This window comes from Elephas maximus, chromosome 5 (assembly GCF_024166365.1).
Source record: "Elephas maximus indicus isolate mEleMax1 chromosome 5, mEleMax1 primary haplotype, whole genome shotgun sequence".
Taxonomy (NCBI): Eukaryota; Metazoa; Chordata; class Mammalia; order Proboscidea; family Elephantidae; genus Elephas; species Elephas maximus.
In genome coordinates this window covers 35,673,605-35,688,814 of record NC_064823.1, presented here as the reverse complement: position 1 = coordinate 35,688,814, position 15,210 = coordinate 35,673,605, and the positions used below count along the sequence as shown (strand labels likewise).

Sequence of the window (15,210 nt, the reverse complement as noted above, 5' to 3'; positions counted from 1 at the left end):
AAGACCAAAGACAAAGAAGAGTTGAGCAGAGACCAAGAATATCATACATGAAGAAAGAGAAAGGACATTAAAAAGACAAGAAAGAAGGAAAAGACCAAAATAGATGTCTGAAGAGACTCTGAAACTTGCTCTTGAATGTAGAATAGCTAAAGAGAGTGGAAGAAATGATGAGGTAAAAGAGGTGAACAGGCAGCTCAAGAAGATAAAAGTATTATGATGAAATGTGCAAAGATCTGGAGTTAGATAACTGAAAGGGGAGAACATGATTGTATTTCTCAAACTGAAAGAATTAAAGAGAAAATTTAAACTGCGAATTACATTATTGAAGGATTCTATGGGTAAAAAAGTTGAATGATGCAGGAAAAGTCAAAAGAAAATGGAATACACAGTCACTGTACCAAAAAGAATTGGTAGATGTTCAACCATTTTAGGAGATAACATATGATCAAGAACCAATGACGCTGAAGATCAAAGTCCAAGGTGCACTGAAGCCATTGGTAAACAAGGCTCCAGGAATTGACAGAATACCAGTTGAGATACTTCAACAAATGTATGCAACACTGGAGGTGTTCACTAGTCTATGCCAAGAAATTTAGAAGACAGCTACCTGGCCAATCAACTGGAAGGGATTCACATCTGTGCCCATTCCAAAGAAAGGTGATCCAACAGAATGTGGGAATTATGGAACAATATCATTATCACATGCAAGTACAAATTTGCTGAAGATAATTCAAAAATAGTTACAGCATTATATCCACAGGGAACTTCCAGAAATTCAAGCTGGATTCAGAAGAGAATGTGGAACCAGGGATATCATTGCTAACGTCAGAGAGATCTTGACTGAAACCAGAGAATACCAGAGATATTTTTACCTCTGTTTATTGACGATTACAAAGGCGTTTGTGTTGATCATAACAAACTATGGGTAACATTGTGAGGAACAGGAATTCTGGAACCATTTTTATACTGCACTTAGACAGAGAATCACTTCGAAATACAAACCTTATTTCTTCAAACCTCTTTCTCCATGCTTAAAGCTCTCTAATGGTTTCCAATAATGGTTTAAGACCTTTATTTTGGCCTATTCAGCCCCAACATTCAGCTGCTACTCCATTCTGCCCGCTCCATTTCTCAGCATAGGTCCCCTGAATCTCTACACTCCACTCAAACTGATGCCGGTCATAATTTTCAGACCTCCAGAACGTTGTCCTTCTCCTCCTGCCCCACACTGAACTTCATCTGGTTAACTCTTCCTGATCCTTTGGATTTCAGCACGACCAGCATTTCTTTAAGCAACTAACAACAACGAAATGCCATGTACTTTCCTTTGCATGTATTTCCCTTTGCAGCACTTAGAGGTTTCAAATTGCATCTCTTTATGTGGCTAATGTTTCTCAGTTTTCTTCATAATTGGCCAGAATATACTTAGATGATGGTTGTAGAGGAGATGCTCTGTGGAGTCTGGTGAAGGGGAGAGTAAATAAGAGTGATTCCTGTCATGTTTGTGTTTCCATACTTACTTATTCATTGGTTATGCAAAGGCATTTGAGTGTGGATAATAACAAATTATGGATAACAGGAATTCCAGAACACTTAATTGCACTCATGAGGAACCTGTACATAGACCAAGCAACAGCTGTTTGAACAGAACGAGGAGATAGTGCATGGTTTAAAAACAGAAAAGGTATGCATCAGGGTTGTATCTTTTCACCATACCTATTCAATCTGTATGTTCAGCAATTCCAGAAACTGGACTCTATGAAGAAGAACACAGCATCAGGATTGGAGGAAGACTCACTGACAATCTGCAATATACAGCTGACACAACCTTGCTCGCAGAAAGTGAAGAGGACTTGAAACACTTACTGATGAAGATCAAAGACTACAGCCTTCAGTACAGATTACACCCCAACATAAAGGAAACAAAAATCCTCACAACTGGATCAATAAGCAACATCATGATAAATGAAGAAAAGACTGAAGTTGTCAAGAATTTAATTTTACTTGGATCCACAATCAACGCCCACGGAAGCAGCAGTCAGGAAATCAAATGACATACTGCATTGGGCGAATCTGTTGCAAATGACTTCTTTAAAATGTTAAAATGCAAAGATGTCACCTTGAAGACTAAGGTGCGCCTGACCCAGGCCATGGTGTTTTCAATCACCTCATATGCATGTGAAAGGTGGACAATGAATAAAGAAAACTGAAGAAGAATTGATGCCTTCGAATTATGGTGAGAAGAATATTGATATACCGTGGACTGCCAGAAGAATGAACAAACCTGTCTTGGAAGAAGTATGGCCAGAATGCTCCTTAGAAGTGAGAATAGAGAGGCTTCCTCTCATGTACTTTGGACATGTTTTCAGGAGGCACCAGTCTCTGGAGAAGGACATCATGCTTGGTAAAGTAGAGGGTGAGTGAAAAGGAGGAAGACCCTCAATGAGATGGACTGACACAGTGGACGCAACAATGGGCTCAAACATAGCAAGGATTGTGAGGATGGTGCAGGACCGGGCAGCGTTTCGTTCTTTTGTACATATAGTTGCTATGCGTCAGCAGTGATTCAAAGGCATCTAACGACAACAACAAGGTAGACTAGGTCTAAACTGAACTATGAGATCTAGTCTGACCAGCTTAATGCTTCAGAGCATGATCTCTAAATAAAATAGACCTCAATTTAATTCCCAGATTTGCTCTTTCTAGCTGTCCTTGGTTCAGTTTTTCCCTCAACCCTCTCATATGTTATCTTAAAATAGGTATAGTATTAGTACATACTTCCAGAATTTTTATGAGGATTAAATAAGGTCATTCTTATTTACAATTTAGCATAATGCCTGGAACACACTTTTTGAGTACTCAATAGAGGAGCCATAATAATTGTTTTTACTATGGAGGGAAACATCAAATTAGACCTAAGGAATCCTGGCATAAATTCATTCTTTCTGAGAAAGTCCCAACCAGTAAACCACCAGTTGCCCTCGAGTGAATTCCCACTCCTGGTGACCCTATGTGTGTCAGAGAACAACTGTGCTCCATAAGGTTTCCAGTGGCTGACTTTTCAGAAGTAGATCACCAGGCCTCTCTTCTGAGGCACCTCTGGGTGAACTTATACCTCCAACCTTTAGGTTAGCAACCAACTGCATTAACCATTCGAACCACTCAGGAATTCCAAAGCCTTTCAAATAGAAAATCACTAATGTTGTTAGCTGCAGTCGAGTCAGCCCCCGACTCACAAAAATGCCATGCACAATGGAATGAAATGCCACTGGGTCCTGTGCCATTCCCATGATTAGTTGGGGATCAGACCATAGTGATCCGTAGGGTTTTCACTGGCTGATTTTTGAAGAATAGACTGCCACATCTTTCTTCTAATCTGTCTTAGTCTGGAATCTCCATTGAAAGCTCTTAAGTATCATAGCAACACGCAAACCTCCATTGACAGACAGGTGGTAGCTGCACAAGACGTGCATTGGCCTGGAATCGAACCTGGGTCTCCTGCATGGAAGGTGAGAATTCTACTACCGAATAACCAATGTCCCTGAAAGGAACATAGCAGAGTTCAAAGGATGGTTTGTAAAGTCAGTGATGTTTTCAGAGAATTATAAGGTGTCCCATCATCATATATTCAAATATTTGGGACAGTTATGGATTGAACTGTGTCCTTCAAAAAGATATGTTGAAGTCCTAACACCTGTACCTGTGAATGTGACCTTGTTTGGAAATAGAGAGTCCTTGAGATACTGTCAGTTAGGTTAATACGATGTCATATAGGAATAGGGAGGGCCCTAATCTATTTTGAGTGGTGCCTTATACAAGTGGAGAACAGGCACAAAAATGTACACAGGGAGAAGGCACCATGTGAAGATGCACCTACAAGCCAAGGAACTCCAAGCACTGACAGAGGCCACCAGAAGCTAGGACAGAGGCATGGAGCAGTTCCTCCATCAGAGCCCTCAGAGGACATCAAAATGGCTGATACCCTGATTTGCACTTCCAGCCTCCAAATCTATGAGACAATAAATTTCTGTTTTTTAAAATCACCCATTTTGTGGTATTTTGTTATGACAGGATTAGAAAACTAAGACAGGAATGCTGGACTAGACAGCCACCCATATTTCTCTCCATGACTGAATCTAAATCCACTCTGCTGTGTTCTACATTGTGGGATCTACGTTAGAGTCTAATGATACACGATTGCCCCATTTATGATTGAGTTTAGAAGGTGCCATTTTGAAAGTTTTTGAGAGGAAGATTTATCCAATATACCACAATTTTAAATTATCCATTAATAATGAATGAAGCTATAAAATCATATTCTTGCTAGCATTTTAATATTTGGATAAAACACTTTTTTAGCCATGTTACATTTACTTTAAAAAGCCTAAAATCACATAGATTTTTGAACACACTGTATTTCTTCCCTAATATTTTGAAAAGAAGAATTTATTTAAAACTTATCCCATTTCTGAATTCTTCTTCCTTTAAGATATATGCTACACTTAATATTTTCCTATGATAATCTTATACTCCACGGTGTTTCTTTCAGGGGTTAACTTTGTGGCCAGAAAAATGTCTCCATTATTTCTACTTAAAAATGGGAAAAAGATCAACGTAGGTGATTTTATGAGGATATTCAATTGTCAATGACAAAGACATAAATTGAATATGGACAATGAATGAATTTATTTAGAGAGGGGAATATAACAGCTGAGCTATTCCCTCTGAACTGTCTTCTCTTGGCACATTGAATTTTTATTCATTCTTCAAAACCCAGTTCAGGTGTCAGTTTCTCTGCAGAGTTTTCTTTCTTTCCCTGCACTATCTCTGTGCTTCCATCACACTTGTATGACCACATATATAATTATTTACTTACTCTCCTTTCCTTCCATACTGAGTTCCCTGAGGGTCCGGGTATCACACCTTATTCATCTTTGTAGTGAGACTGCCTAGCAATGTCCGTGCCTGTAGTAGAAGCTTGATTGTCTGCTTGTTTGGATTGAAACAGTTTGAAAATTGCAGCTGAGTAAAGCCAAGTTTAAAACATAGAAGCTACTTGAAAATTAAAAAAAAAAAAAATTCTTACGTACTTAAATGTAGTAGGTTTACTTCTTTGACTAAAAATTGTCTGGGAAGAATCAATAATATACTATTTTATTCCCACAATCAGTACCCTTTAATTCATGAAGAACTAAAAATTCTATCCATTCTTCATGCCCTTAACCAACTCAATTGTTACCCAAATCCTTTCTCTAAGAAGTCTGTGGTGGTTAGTTGTCCTTGTTAGTTGCCCTTGAGTAGATTCTAACTCATGGCAACCCCACATGTGCAGAGTAGAAGTGCTCCATGAGGTTTCCAAGGCTGTGACTTTCGGAAGCAGACTGCCAGGGCTGTCTTCTGAGATGCCTCTGGGTGGATTTGAACCGCCAACCTTTTGGCTACTAGTCAAATGCTTGACTGCCTATGGCACCTAAGGACTCCCTAACAAGTCTAGCTAATTATAATCTCCTCGCCTTCTCTTCTCCCTTACTACTGTCTTTATTATGCACTGAACATTTGATAACATTTAAATAAGCTATGATTATACAGGTAGTCCCCATCTTATGACACATTAGAGTTACAACAGTCTGTGATTACAACTGTCCTCTTTTTTTCCACATCTTATCATTAGTAATGTGTACTACATATAATGTTGCAGTGTATACTTTGCTGATGTTATCATTCTCATGCCAACCCCCAAAGACAAAGACTGAATTTATAAAGACAGTGATAAGAAAAGTCAATAATAACTCCACTTACGTCAGAATTGACTTACAACAGAGTAGTCATTGGAACAAAACCCCGTTGTAAGTCGGGGACTACCTGTACAATATATGAGTCCCTGCGTCTCACAAATGGTTAAGGGCTCTAAGATTAGCCTAGCTGAAACGCTGGTGGTTCAAACCCACCCAGCAGGGGCCTTGAAATATAGGCCTGGCAATCTTCTTCTGAATGGTCACAGCCTTAAAAACCCTATGGAGCACTTCTACTGTGGACACTTGGGGTTGCCATGAGTCAGAATCGATTCAATGGCAACTAACAACATGATTATATGTACTTATATTGTTTTCTAAATGTTTTAAGTTTCTTCTTTCCTCAGCTAACTTGTTAAGGGTACAGAGTACAATCCACTAAATTTTGGGGAGACAGCGCAGAGAGGGTATGTTCTCTATGGTGCTTATTAAAATTGTGTATCAGCTGGGTGTTTAACAAATATTGCAATTGACACGATTGATTGATGGACAAAAGGAGTAAGATCTAGTGAGATGAACAAAACTAACATTAAGAACTGTTTTTAATGATACTAGGCCACTTGTAATAAGAAGCAAAGCATTAGAAGAGCTCAATCTCATTAAATAAAAAACTGTATAAAAAATGAATCCTATAATCAAGGAAAATTTTCATAAACAGAGCTTTTTCTACTATGCTGTGCAGCCTCCAATAATAGAAAAAAACCTTCAGGAAATCTGTCAATAAATATGACAAACCCTACAAAACTTCCAAAGCTAATGAAGCGGTTATAGATGTAGATAAGACAATAATACTAATGTTTACTGAGCACTTACTATGTCCCAGGGGCCGTGTTCTGCGCCATTTACCTTTTTACTCCTGTAATTATTACAATAACTTTATAAAGTAGATACTATTATTATACTCATTTTATTGTTGTTCTGTGCTGTAGAGTCGATTGCAACTCATAGAGACCCTATAAGGCAGAGTAGGACTTCCCCATAGGGTTTCCTAGGCTGAAGTCTTTATGGGAGCAGATTGTCAGGTCTTTTCTCCCACTGAGCAGCTGGCTGGTGGATTCAAGCCGCTGACCTTTTAGTTAGCAGATGAGTGTTTAACTACTGCACCACCAGGGCTCCTATATTTATTTTACAGGTAAGAAAATCAAGCGACAGAGAAGTTACCTAACACACCACAGTTCACGTGGCTGACAAATGGTAAGGCTGAAGTTCAATTTTAAGAAATTTGGTTCATGGTTAATAATCACCAGGCTAATCCAGTATTTTTCATATGGTTATTAATTATTTTCCAACTAAAATCATACCAACAGGCTGAAGAATCATAACAAGCGTTTTCTGTTAAATTAACCTTTGGGTATAATGATAGAGGTAGCCTAGAGAAATAATGAGGGGATTTTAGTATCACGGTCCACATTGGCTGGAACTTACTAAAGATACTATCTAATGAAAGATTCTATAAACTAAAGATGACAGAGTGAATCTTGTATGAATCTGTAAGTAGGTTTAGAGGATGGATTAAATATATTTTCATCCTGAAAGAAAAACAGCAAATGCTTTCATTATTTACTTACAGTTAATAATAGTAAGTGCCAAGTGCTGGAGGACTTAAGAAAATGAGAACCTCCCTCATTTCTTGCTTTCATAATTTTAAACCCTAAAAATGTAATCCACCTGTTTATACAATCATTGACTTAGGTCATTTTAACATATGGAGTGTCCTTTGTGTGCAGGGCTGTGAGAAATTCAATAATCATTATAAAAAAAGACTTCGGAAGGTGATAGATCATAGATACAACGAGCATGTACACACCCACACACGATATATAGTGATGCTTTTTTAACCCTGAAGTCTAATAAAAATGTACACGATGGTCAGTATATACTACTTTATAAAGCAAAGACATGTGGTGCCGATTTTAGAAAGATTTTCATGAAATGGAAAAAAAATAAAGTTTTCCTTTAATTTCTAATGATCAGGTCTTTACCAAGAATTTATACATTATATGCTTTATCAAAACACTAGCTCACAAATGAAACTTGACATTTGAGGAAAGAGAATTTTAAACTAAATGTGCGGTTTGTTCTCTTATGTCGACTGGTAGCTATGTTTCTGTCTAATCCTCACTGTTATTTTAAGTTTTTCTAATGTAAATTTAAATAAGAAATACATATAAAGACCAGTAATCTCCTTAGCACATAGGCTAAGAAAATATTTACTACGTTTTTCACAATATTTCAAATTTCCATTCTGCAAGGGAATATGCATTATCTTCTTTGAAATCAGCATTTGAAAATCTTTCTGTAGGCAAACACTCTTAAGTATACGGACTTTAGACTCTGCATTTATTAAACATGAAGCATTAATAAAATAACAGCAGTGTATACCTGTTATTTTTTTCATTTACTATTAAGTAATGTTTTTTTTTTTTCTAATGTTATATACGGGGGGGGCAGTGGTGGTTCAGTGCAGTATTTTCCCCTTCCATGCAGAAGATACAGGTTCAGTTCCCAGCCACTGCATTTCAGGTGTAACCACTACCCATCTGTCAGTGGAGGCTTGCTCTTATTATCATGCTGAACAGGTTTTAGGAGCTTCCAAAGAGACTATAAAGAAAGGCCTGGCAATCTACTTCAAAAATCCGCCAGTAAAAACCCTATTGATCACAAAGGTCTAACCCTCAAGCATCAAGGGGATTGTTCACTGGGATGCTGCAGGGCCAGCAGCTTTCCTTCAGATACGTGTGGGATCCCCCTGAGTGGGGGGCCTAGTCAATCAATGGCAGCTAACAACAACAACAAATATTATATACAACATAATTTCTAACCTGACTCTGAATCTCAGTTTGGAGCAAAGACAGAATAACTTGAACTGACTTTTTTTTTTTTTTAATTTCCATTATGTAAACATATAACGTTTGTGTGCAACGTTTCTGTGTGCTAACATCATCTTAGCTTCTGGAGTTTATGCCAGATATAACTCTTGCTTTTTGAAAGTCCAAACATAAATAACTCTGCTCAAAGATAAATAACTCCGTTCAATTCTTATATTTATGGAATACGAGGCAAATCAGGATCAGGGGAGAAGCGAAGTACTATTAGGCTTTCCTGGTTCCCAGGAAGCTTACAATCTACAATCAGACTCTTAAAGGCACTTGGCCTCTCAGGACTGAGGCGCCAAAAGAAGGCTGCCCCAGCAGGCTCTGAGTAGCAAAGCGGTTCCTGGCCCAGACGCCAATTTGGCAAGGATCTGCTGCTGGCAAACATAGTCAGGATAAAGTCGCCACACACTTAACCAAGCAAAGCATAAACGGTCCTTTCAGCACTCGCTTGGGAGGCAGGCGGGATGTTACCGAGTCCAGTAACCCAGTTTACTTTTTCAGTGATCCCCAAACCCACATTTCTAACGCTTTCTGCTCCATGAGGCCAAGAATTGGAGCCTGGGTTGGCGGCAGAGGAGGTTGGGGTTACCTAAGTGCTCCACTCTTTCTTTGAAGTATCTCCACCACCACTTTGCCCAAGAGCAACTTTTCAATGGGTTTGGGGCGGGGGGTCAGTGATGCAGATAAACGAGGAAGGCAAGAGAAGGTGAGCTACCACCACGCTGGCGTTACTAAGAGGGAAAGAAAAAAAGGCGGGCAACAGGTACCAGGCGAGCGGTGGCCGAGAGGGCACAGGACACGCCTTGCAGGGGGAACGGGGCGGGGCTACATGCCAGCCCTAGGGTTCGCAGCACAAGCGCTGCGGGAGGGATTGCAAACGTCCCAGGCAGCCTGCAGCCCGCCGCACCGCGGGAAAGCTTTTCAGTTCCAAGAATCTGCCCCTCGCATAGCCGGCGAGCACGTTGCCCCAAGACACGACGGCACCCATGCCTCAGCCCGGAGCCGGGGAGGCGCTCGCGACCAGCGGCGTGTGATGCGAGGCTGAGCGCGTGGCGGCCGGCGGCGTCGTGCCCCACTGAGCCAGGCGCGGGAGGAAAGGAGCGCGCTCCAGCTCAGCTCGCCGCGCGCGGGGCGGGGCGCGGCTGGGGGGGCCCGGCGGCCCGCGGAGAGCTTCGGAGGAGCAGGCGCGCTGCGGAGCCGTGGGCAAAAGCATTGCCATCAACTCTGAGCCCGGAAAGCCCGTCCTAAGCCAACACGCTAACTCTGCAGCCTCCCTGACGCCCCCAAACCACCAAAGGCGGCGACACCTGATCCAGCGCACAAACACGGGTCCCTTCTGTCCCCGGATACGATTACGCGGCAGAGACACACAAACTCACACGCAGCAGCCAAGAAACGAGGTAAGCGGAGGGAGCATGCCTTTCCCGCGGGCGGAAGGGGGACGGGCTGGGCGGAGGAGAGGGGCGTTGTTTGCTACCAGAGGTGAGTGCTGGGCGAATGGCTGCGATCCAGGGGCGGTGGCGGCGCCGGGGGCGGGCGGGGGGGGGGGGTGTTGGAATCGGAAAGTGCAGATGGGGTTGGGCTGAGGGAGTTAGGAATGAATAGCGGGGGGTGGGGAGAAAGGTTGGGGGCTGGAGAGGTTGCAAAGATCTGTCCAAGCTGCCTCCGATCGCATTCGTACCTCTTTCTCTCCCACATGGCACCCATTTGAGGGTCCACTCTAGTGTTGGTGCGTGCAAACAGAGGGAGGGGATAATAGGGCGCCGAGCGCCGGAGCCACAGATCCGACCAAAGACCTTGCACTTGACCCTGAAAGGATGTGTACGCCAGAGTCGCGAGGCCAGAGCCCACTGCCAGGCAGGGATGGGGGACCTGGAGGTGCTTCTGGACCTCTCCAACTATCCTCGACTTTTTCCTCCCCCTAAGGGGGAAACCGACCGTGGTGCGTTGGGGGTGGGGAATGTCTCTGGGCTGCCCACGCATACGCTGGGACCTTTCAGCACCAGCCTGTACGGGCGGCCCCCTGAAATGGATAGTGGTATCAGGGGTGTGCATGAGTCCCGACGAGGATAGGGGAAAGAAACGGCGTGCCCTTGCTTTGAGGAGCGTGTGCGGCCCGCCGGGGCTAGAAATGGGGTGGCGGAGGGCGGGCCGGCGAGAGGAGGATGCACAGAAGGGAGAAGGGCGCCTTCCAAGGGCGGCAGGAGCGGCGAGGGGGCCTGGGATGCATGACTTGGGGCGTCGTTGGGGGCAGACGGTATCGGAGGGTGCAAATATATGCAGCACGACTAGGCAAAAGGACAATCAAAGGTGGTGGGGGTGGGAGGCGGGCAGTGTACCAGTTCCGTATCTGGTTAATTGAGGGCTTAGAAAGTTGGGAACGGTGAACGTGCCGCTCTGCAGCACTTGCTTAGGGACAGGACTGCCTGTGGACCCCTGTCTGTAACACTAATTCTGATCTTAAAGCATCACAGAAAAAAAAAAAAAAAATCACAGAGGGCGGGGTAAAAAGGAGAACTTCAGAGAAAGTCCCGCTAACTAATGCTGAGGCTAGTTTGCGTTGAAGTAGTCGTTCTCAGGGCGTCTCCCATGGGAAAGGGATTGGTGGCCTTTCAAACGAGGCGTAACCCACAGTCAACTCCATTATGAGCCAGTGTTAATAAAAAGACAAAGCCTGTATTTCAGGTGGGTTCTACACGGACAGTGTTAAAAACAAATTACTTTTTAAAAACCTTTAGTTCCATCCGGCTGTCACCTTATAAAGTGAGTTTTTCAAGATTAATCACATGAAGTTGTGGCAGTTTGGTTAGATGCCAAGTGTGCTGTTGGTTCTATTTATGATAATTTCGTGTTAAAAACAAAACAACAAAAAAAAAACCAGTCTTCACTCGCAATTGGCGTGCTTCATTTCCAAGTATCCCTACAAAAAATTGACTGCCATTTGAAGGAACGATAGAAAGCGTATTTTAAAAAGTATTTTCATTTATTAGGAATAATCACACTTTGTCCCCTGGAGATTTTTAAATTAACTAAAAAGTCATGTACCTGAAAAGTATGTGGTAAAGGACACCAGAAATTTGTGTTAATGGGATTAAACCTGAGCCTGTGTTCCTTCTATCGCAGAGAGGGAAACAGACAATTTAATTTCTCCTTTAGGAACTACCTCCTAGTAGTCTGAGGTTTTGCTTTAGGAATGTGACTTCCTTCAGCAAGTATTTTAAATAATTCCAGAGGGAAATACACTAGTATTGTTTGATTTGCTGACCACTCACAAGGTTAAGTTGACATCTAGTGCTGTGTAATTTCGTGCTATAGCAGTATTTAAAAACTACATTCAAGCATAGTGCCCTGACATTTAATAAGAGCTTGGTAGTGTATTTGGAACTTGGGGATAATTGAAAAGAAAGTATACTTTGGTTTTTTCCAGGTAATAGCACGATAGAGATTTGAACTCCTTTTTTTAAATCCAGACTTTCTAGAGTTTTATGCTTGCTGTATTTATTCTCAGTGCACATATTAAAAGAAATAAACAAATGCAGTCAATAAAGATACTTATAACAAAATTAGATTTTTGTAAAACCTATTTTTTTGTTTAGAGTTTTACAGTTCACCTTTTCCAATAATTTCATTTGAATTGGTTAAAACATTTTATGATAGAAACAGCCATCAGCTTAATCACCATTTAAATTGCTGAAAAAGGAAAATAACCACAATTCTCAAACTCTTTTGCTCAAAATTATACGTGTCTGTTTATCAGATAGTATTGATTTAATGCTGTTAATTCACACTAGATTTCCAAGGTACACCTTGACAGTAAAATCCTTTGATTGTTTACGTAATATATAGTAATGTCTCATTTATTTGACACTATCTGGGTTAGTGCTTATTTATGTTAGCACATTTTCTCACAGCACCTCACACCATTAATTACTAAAACCTTTTAAAATTTAGCCAATAAAACAATTTCTAAATCTTAACCCCCTTTCTTTCTCCCTTAAAGGATATTGTATATAAGCTAATCTTTTTTTATTGAGCTGTCTTTATGGACATGAATTCATAAAGAATTGAATAGTGCTATTCCTTGAGGTGTATAGAGCTGTTTTTGTTCATAATAAATAGTCTTGGTTTGCTGGGTTGAAATACTAGGATGGAGACAGAAGTACCATTCTTCTTTTTATGGTTTTTCTGGGTCCTCTTTCTGTTATCAGCTATCACTTCCTACTGCTGTCAGGCAGTGAGCAGGCCCTGCTGCTGTTATCTGTTGTCTTGTTTTCCATGAAATGGTGTGGGCTGTTGCCCGAGTATAGAGCCTGTGGACTTTGTGACAGACACTTGCTGTTCCCAGGCTTTACTTCTGGGCTAGATCGTGAGCTTAGTGGCTGAGATTCCCAGAAGGGCGGCGTCTGTATAAATGTGTTTTTAATAGAAAAGTTTAAAGAACTTAAATAGAAAAGTTCTTTAGAAATGTGTGTTAATTTCAGACAGTTCAGTCTTCTAGGAAAATTATTGCTTTTCCGAGAAATTGAAGCTGCTCTTTATAAAAAATTTACTTTTCTTATGGTAGACTCCAGATCGTCTTTGTTTAGGAATCTGTATACTGTGCTATTTTTATATTCCACTTTATTTTATTGAAACTCGCTAGCCATACGCAATGTTGATGTATTTCCCTACTCTGGAAGTCAGGAATAAGGAGTATGATTTGATAATCCTGATAAGCATACTTGAGGCTAGGTCAGTCATTTAAATATTATTTTGCATACTTACTCATGGAAGAGCTCCATAATCAAATCTGTTCAAATGAAGTAATATAATTTAGTCTTGAAAACAGTAGCAGTCATGTTCTCTTCACTGGTAGCACTTCACAAACATTCATTCTTTTATTAGACAAACATTTATTAAAAGCATACTATGTGCCAGGCACTGAGCTTTGGGGATATGCAGACAAATAAGACTCCAGAAGGGCCCTGTATTGAACCGGGAGAGATAGATAGGAAGTTAGATTAATAAGTACAGTATAGTACCATGAGTACTGTGATAGAGATATGCAGAAAGTATCCGGAGCAGGGATTTGGAAGTAGCCAATTCTCTATGGGGTGGAAAACTAGAGAGGCTTCATAGAGAAGGTGACTTAAAAGTGTGGGTGTCAGCAGGGACAAGACCATGGGAGGGCTATGTTTGCCATCCTAAGGAGTATGGACCATTTTTGTTCAAGGTTGTCTTAAACAAAGGAGTGATATGGTGAGAAGACAGCTGTCACAGTAATCTGGAGGGACGGATCTGAGGAATGAGAGGATGGAGGCAGGAGGAGCACTTGAAAAAGTATTAGAATGATCTTGATAAAAAAGGTTGAGGGCCTTAGGCTAAAGTGATAATGGGATGAACTGAAAGGGTTTGGCCACAGAGATGTGGACTACCATAGTTGGCTGATTAAATGGTAGGGGTGTAGGAAGATAGGATAGAGACTTCAAAGAAAGTTCCGATCTGAGGAGCAAAGGTGGAGAGTTCAGTTTCGGACATGTAGAATATGTGCTTATAGAAAATAACAGGAGATGAGTGTCCAATGGATCATTGCACAGAAGTTCTATGCAGAGAAGTCTGGGCTAGATAAGCAGGTGGATAAATGAATGGATAGAGAGATGGGGGCTGAGTGGATAGACTGATTTAGCAGCTTTTAGCTGAAATATAATGGAAGTTAATAGGTCTCCCTGGGCGAAGACTAAAGAGTAAGAGGAAAATAGAGGCCTGGGGGAATCCTAACTTTTAAGAGTTTGGTAGAGAAAAGGGGCGCAGCAAAGAAGAATGAGAAGGTACAGAGTGAGAAAAGCAGGGGAAGAGTCAGGGGAGAACAGATTTTTAGTGCCTAAAGAAAGAGAGGATTTTGAGGAGATGTCAAGTACTGAAATGTGGAACACCTGACAGTCCTGGTGCTGCCCCTGAATAGCTCTGTGACCTTGAACTTAAACAATTTAGCTCTTTTTCCTTCTCTACAAAAAGGAAATTAAAAAAAACACTTCATATTGCTACTATGAGGGTTAAATGAGATAAAGAATGTAAAACACAGTGCCTGAAAAGTTACTCGTTTGTGTTCAATAAATACTAGGGATTTTCATGAAAAGCAGGTGTGGTGATGTGGAGTTCAGTAGCAACTATTGCTTACAAAAGTGCTCTCTATCTCTTTCTCTCTTAGGTTCAGTGAGGGTGTTTGAAATAGATATTTTTAAGATGCAGACTTGATCATATTTATAGCCTTAGAGGAAGAAACCAGTAGAACAGGAGGAAGCGAACATTTTGGAGAAAGAGCCATCAAACAAGGTCCTTGAAGAGAGGGTGGGAGGTTGTATCAGGACCTCTGGGGGAGATGTGGGCTTCCTCAGGAGAAGCCAGGCTTTCCAGCCTGAGGGGCTGATTGTTGTTGTTAGCTGCCAGGGAGCTAACTCAGATTCATGGCAACTTTATGTAAAACAGAACTGATGTTGCCCAGTCCTGTGCCATCTTCACGCTCTTTGGCATGTTTGAGTCCATTGTTGCTGCATGTTGTGTTG

The 15,210-nt window shown here is 41.3% G+C and overlaps 1 protein-coding gene and 1 long non-coding RNA gene across 2 annotated transcripts in view; one reads left to right on the top strand and one right to left on the bottom strand.

The window, feature by feature from the left end:
- LOC126076846 (uncharacterized) overlaps positions 1-10,135 on the bottom strand; it is a 66,124-nt gene extending 55,989 nt beyond the window's left edge. The window contains exon 1 of the long non-coding RNA XR_007517614.1: positions 10,048-10,135. This is a non-coding gene — a long non-coding RNA (uncharacterized LOC126076846). The remainder of the gene's footprint in view (positions 1-10,047) is intronic.
- UGT8 (UDP glycosyltransferase 8) overlaps positions 9,479-15,210 on the top strand; it is a 116,865-nt gene continuing 111,133 nt past the window's right edge. The window contains exon 1 of the mRNA XM_049885464.1: positions 9,479-10,068. The gene's annotated coding sequence lies outside the window, so the exon portion shown is untranslated. The remainder of the gene's footprint in view (positions 10,069-15,210) is intronic.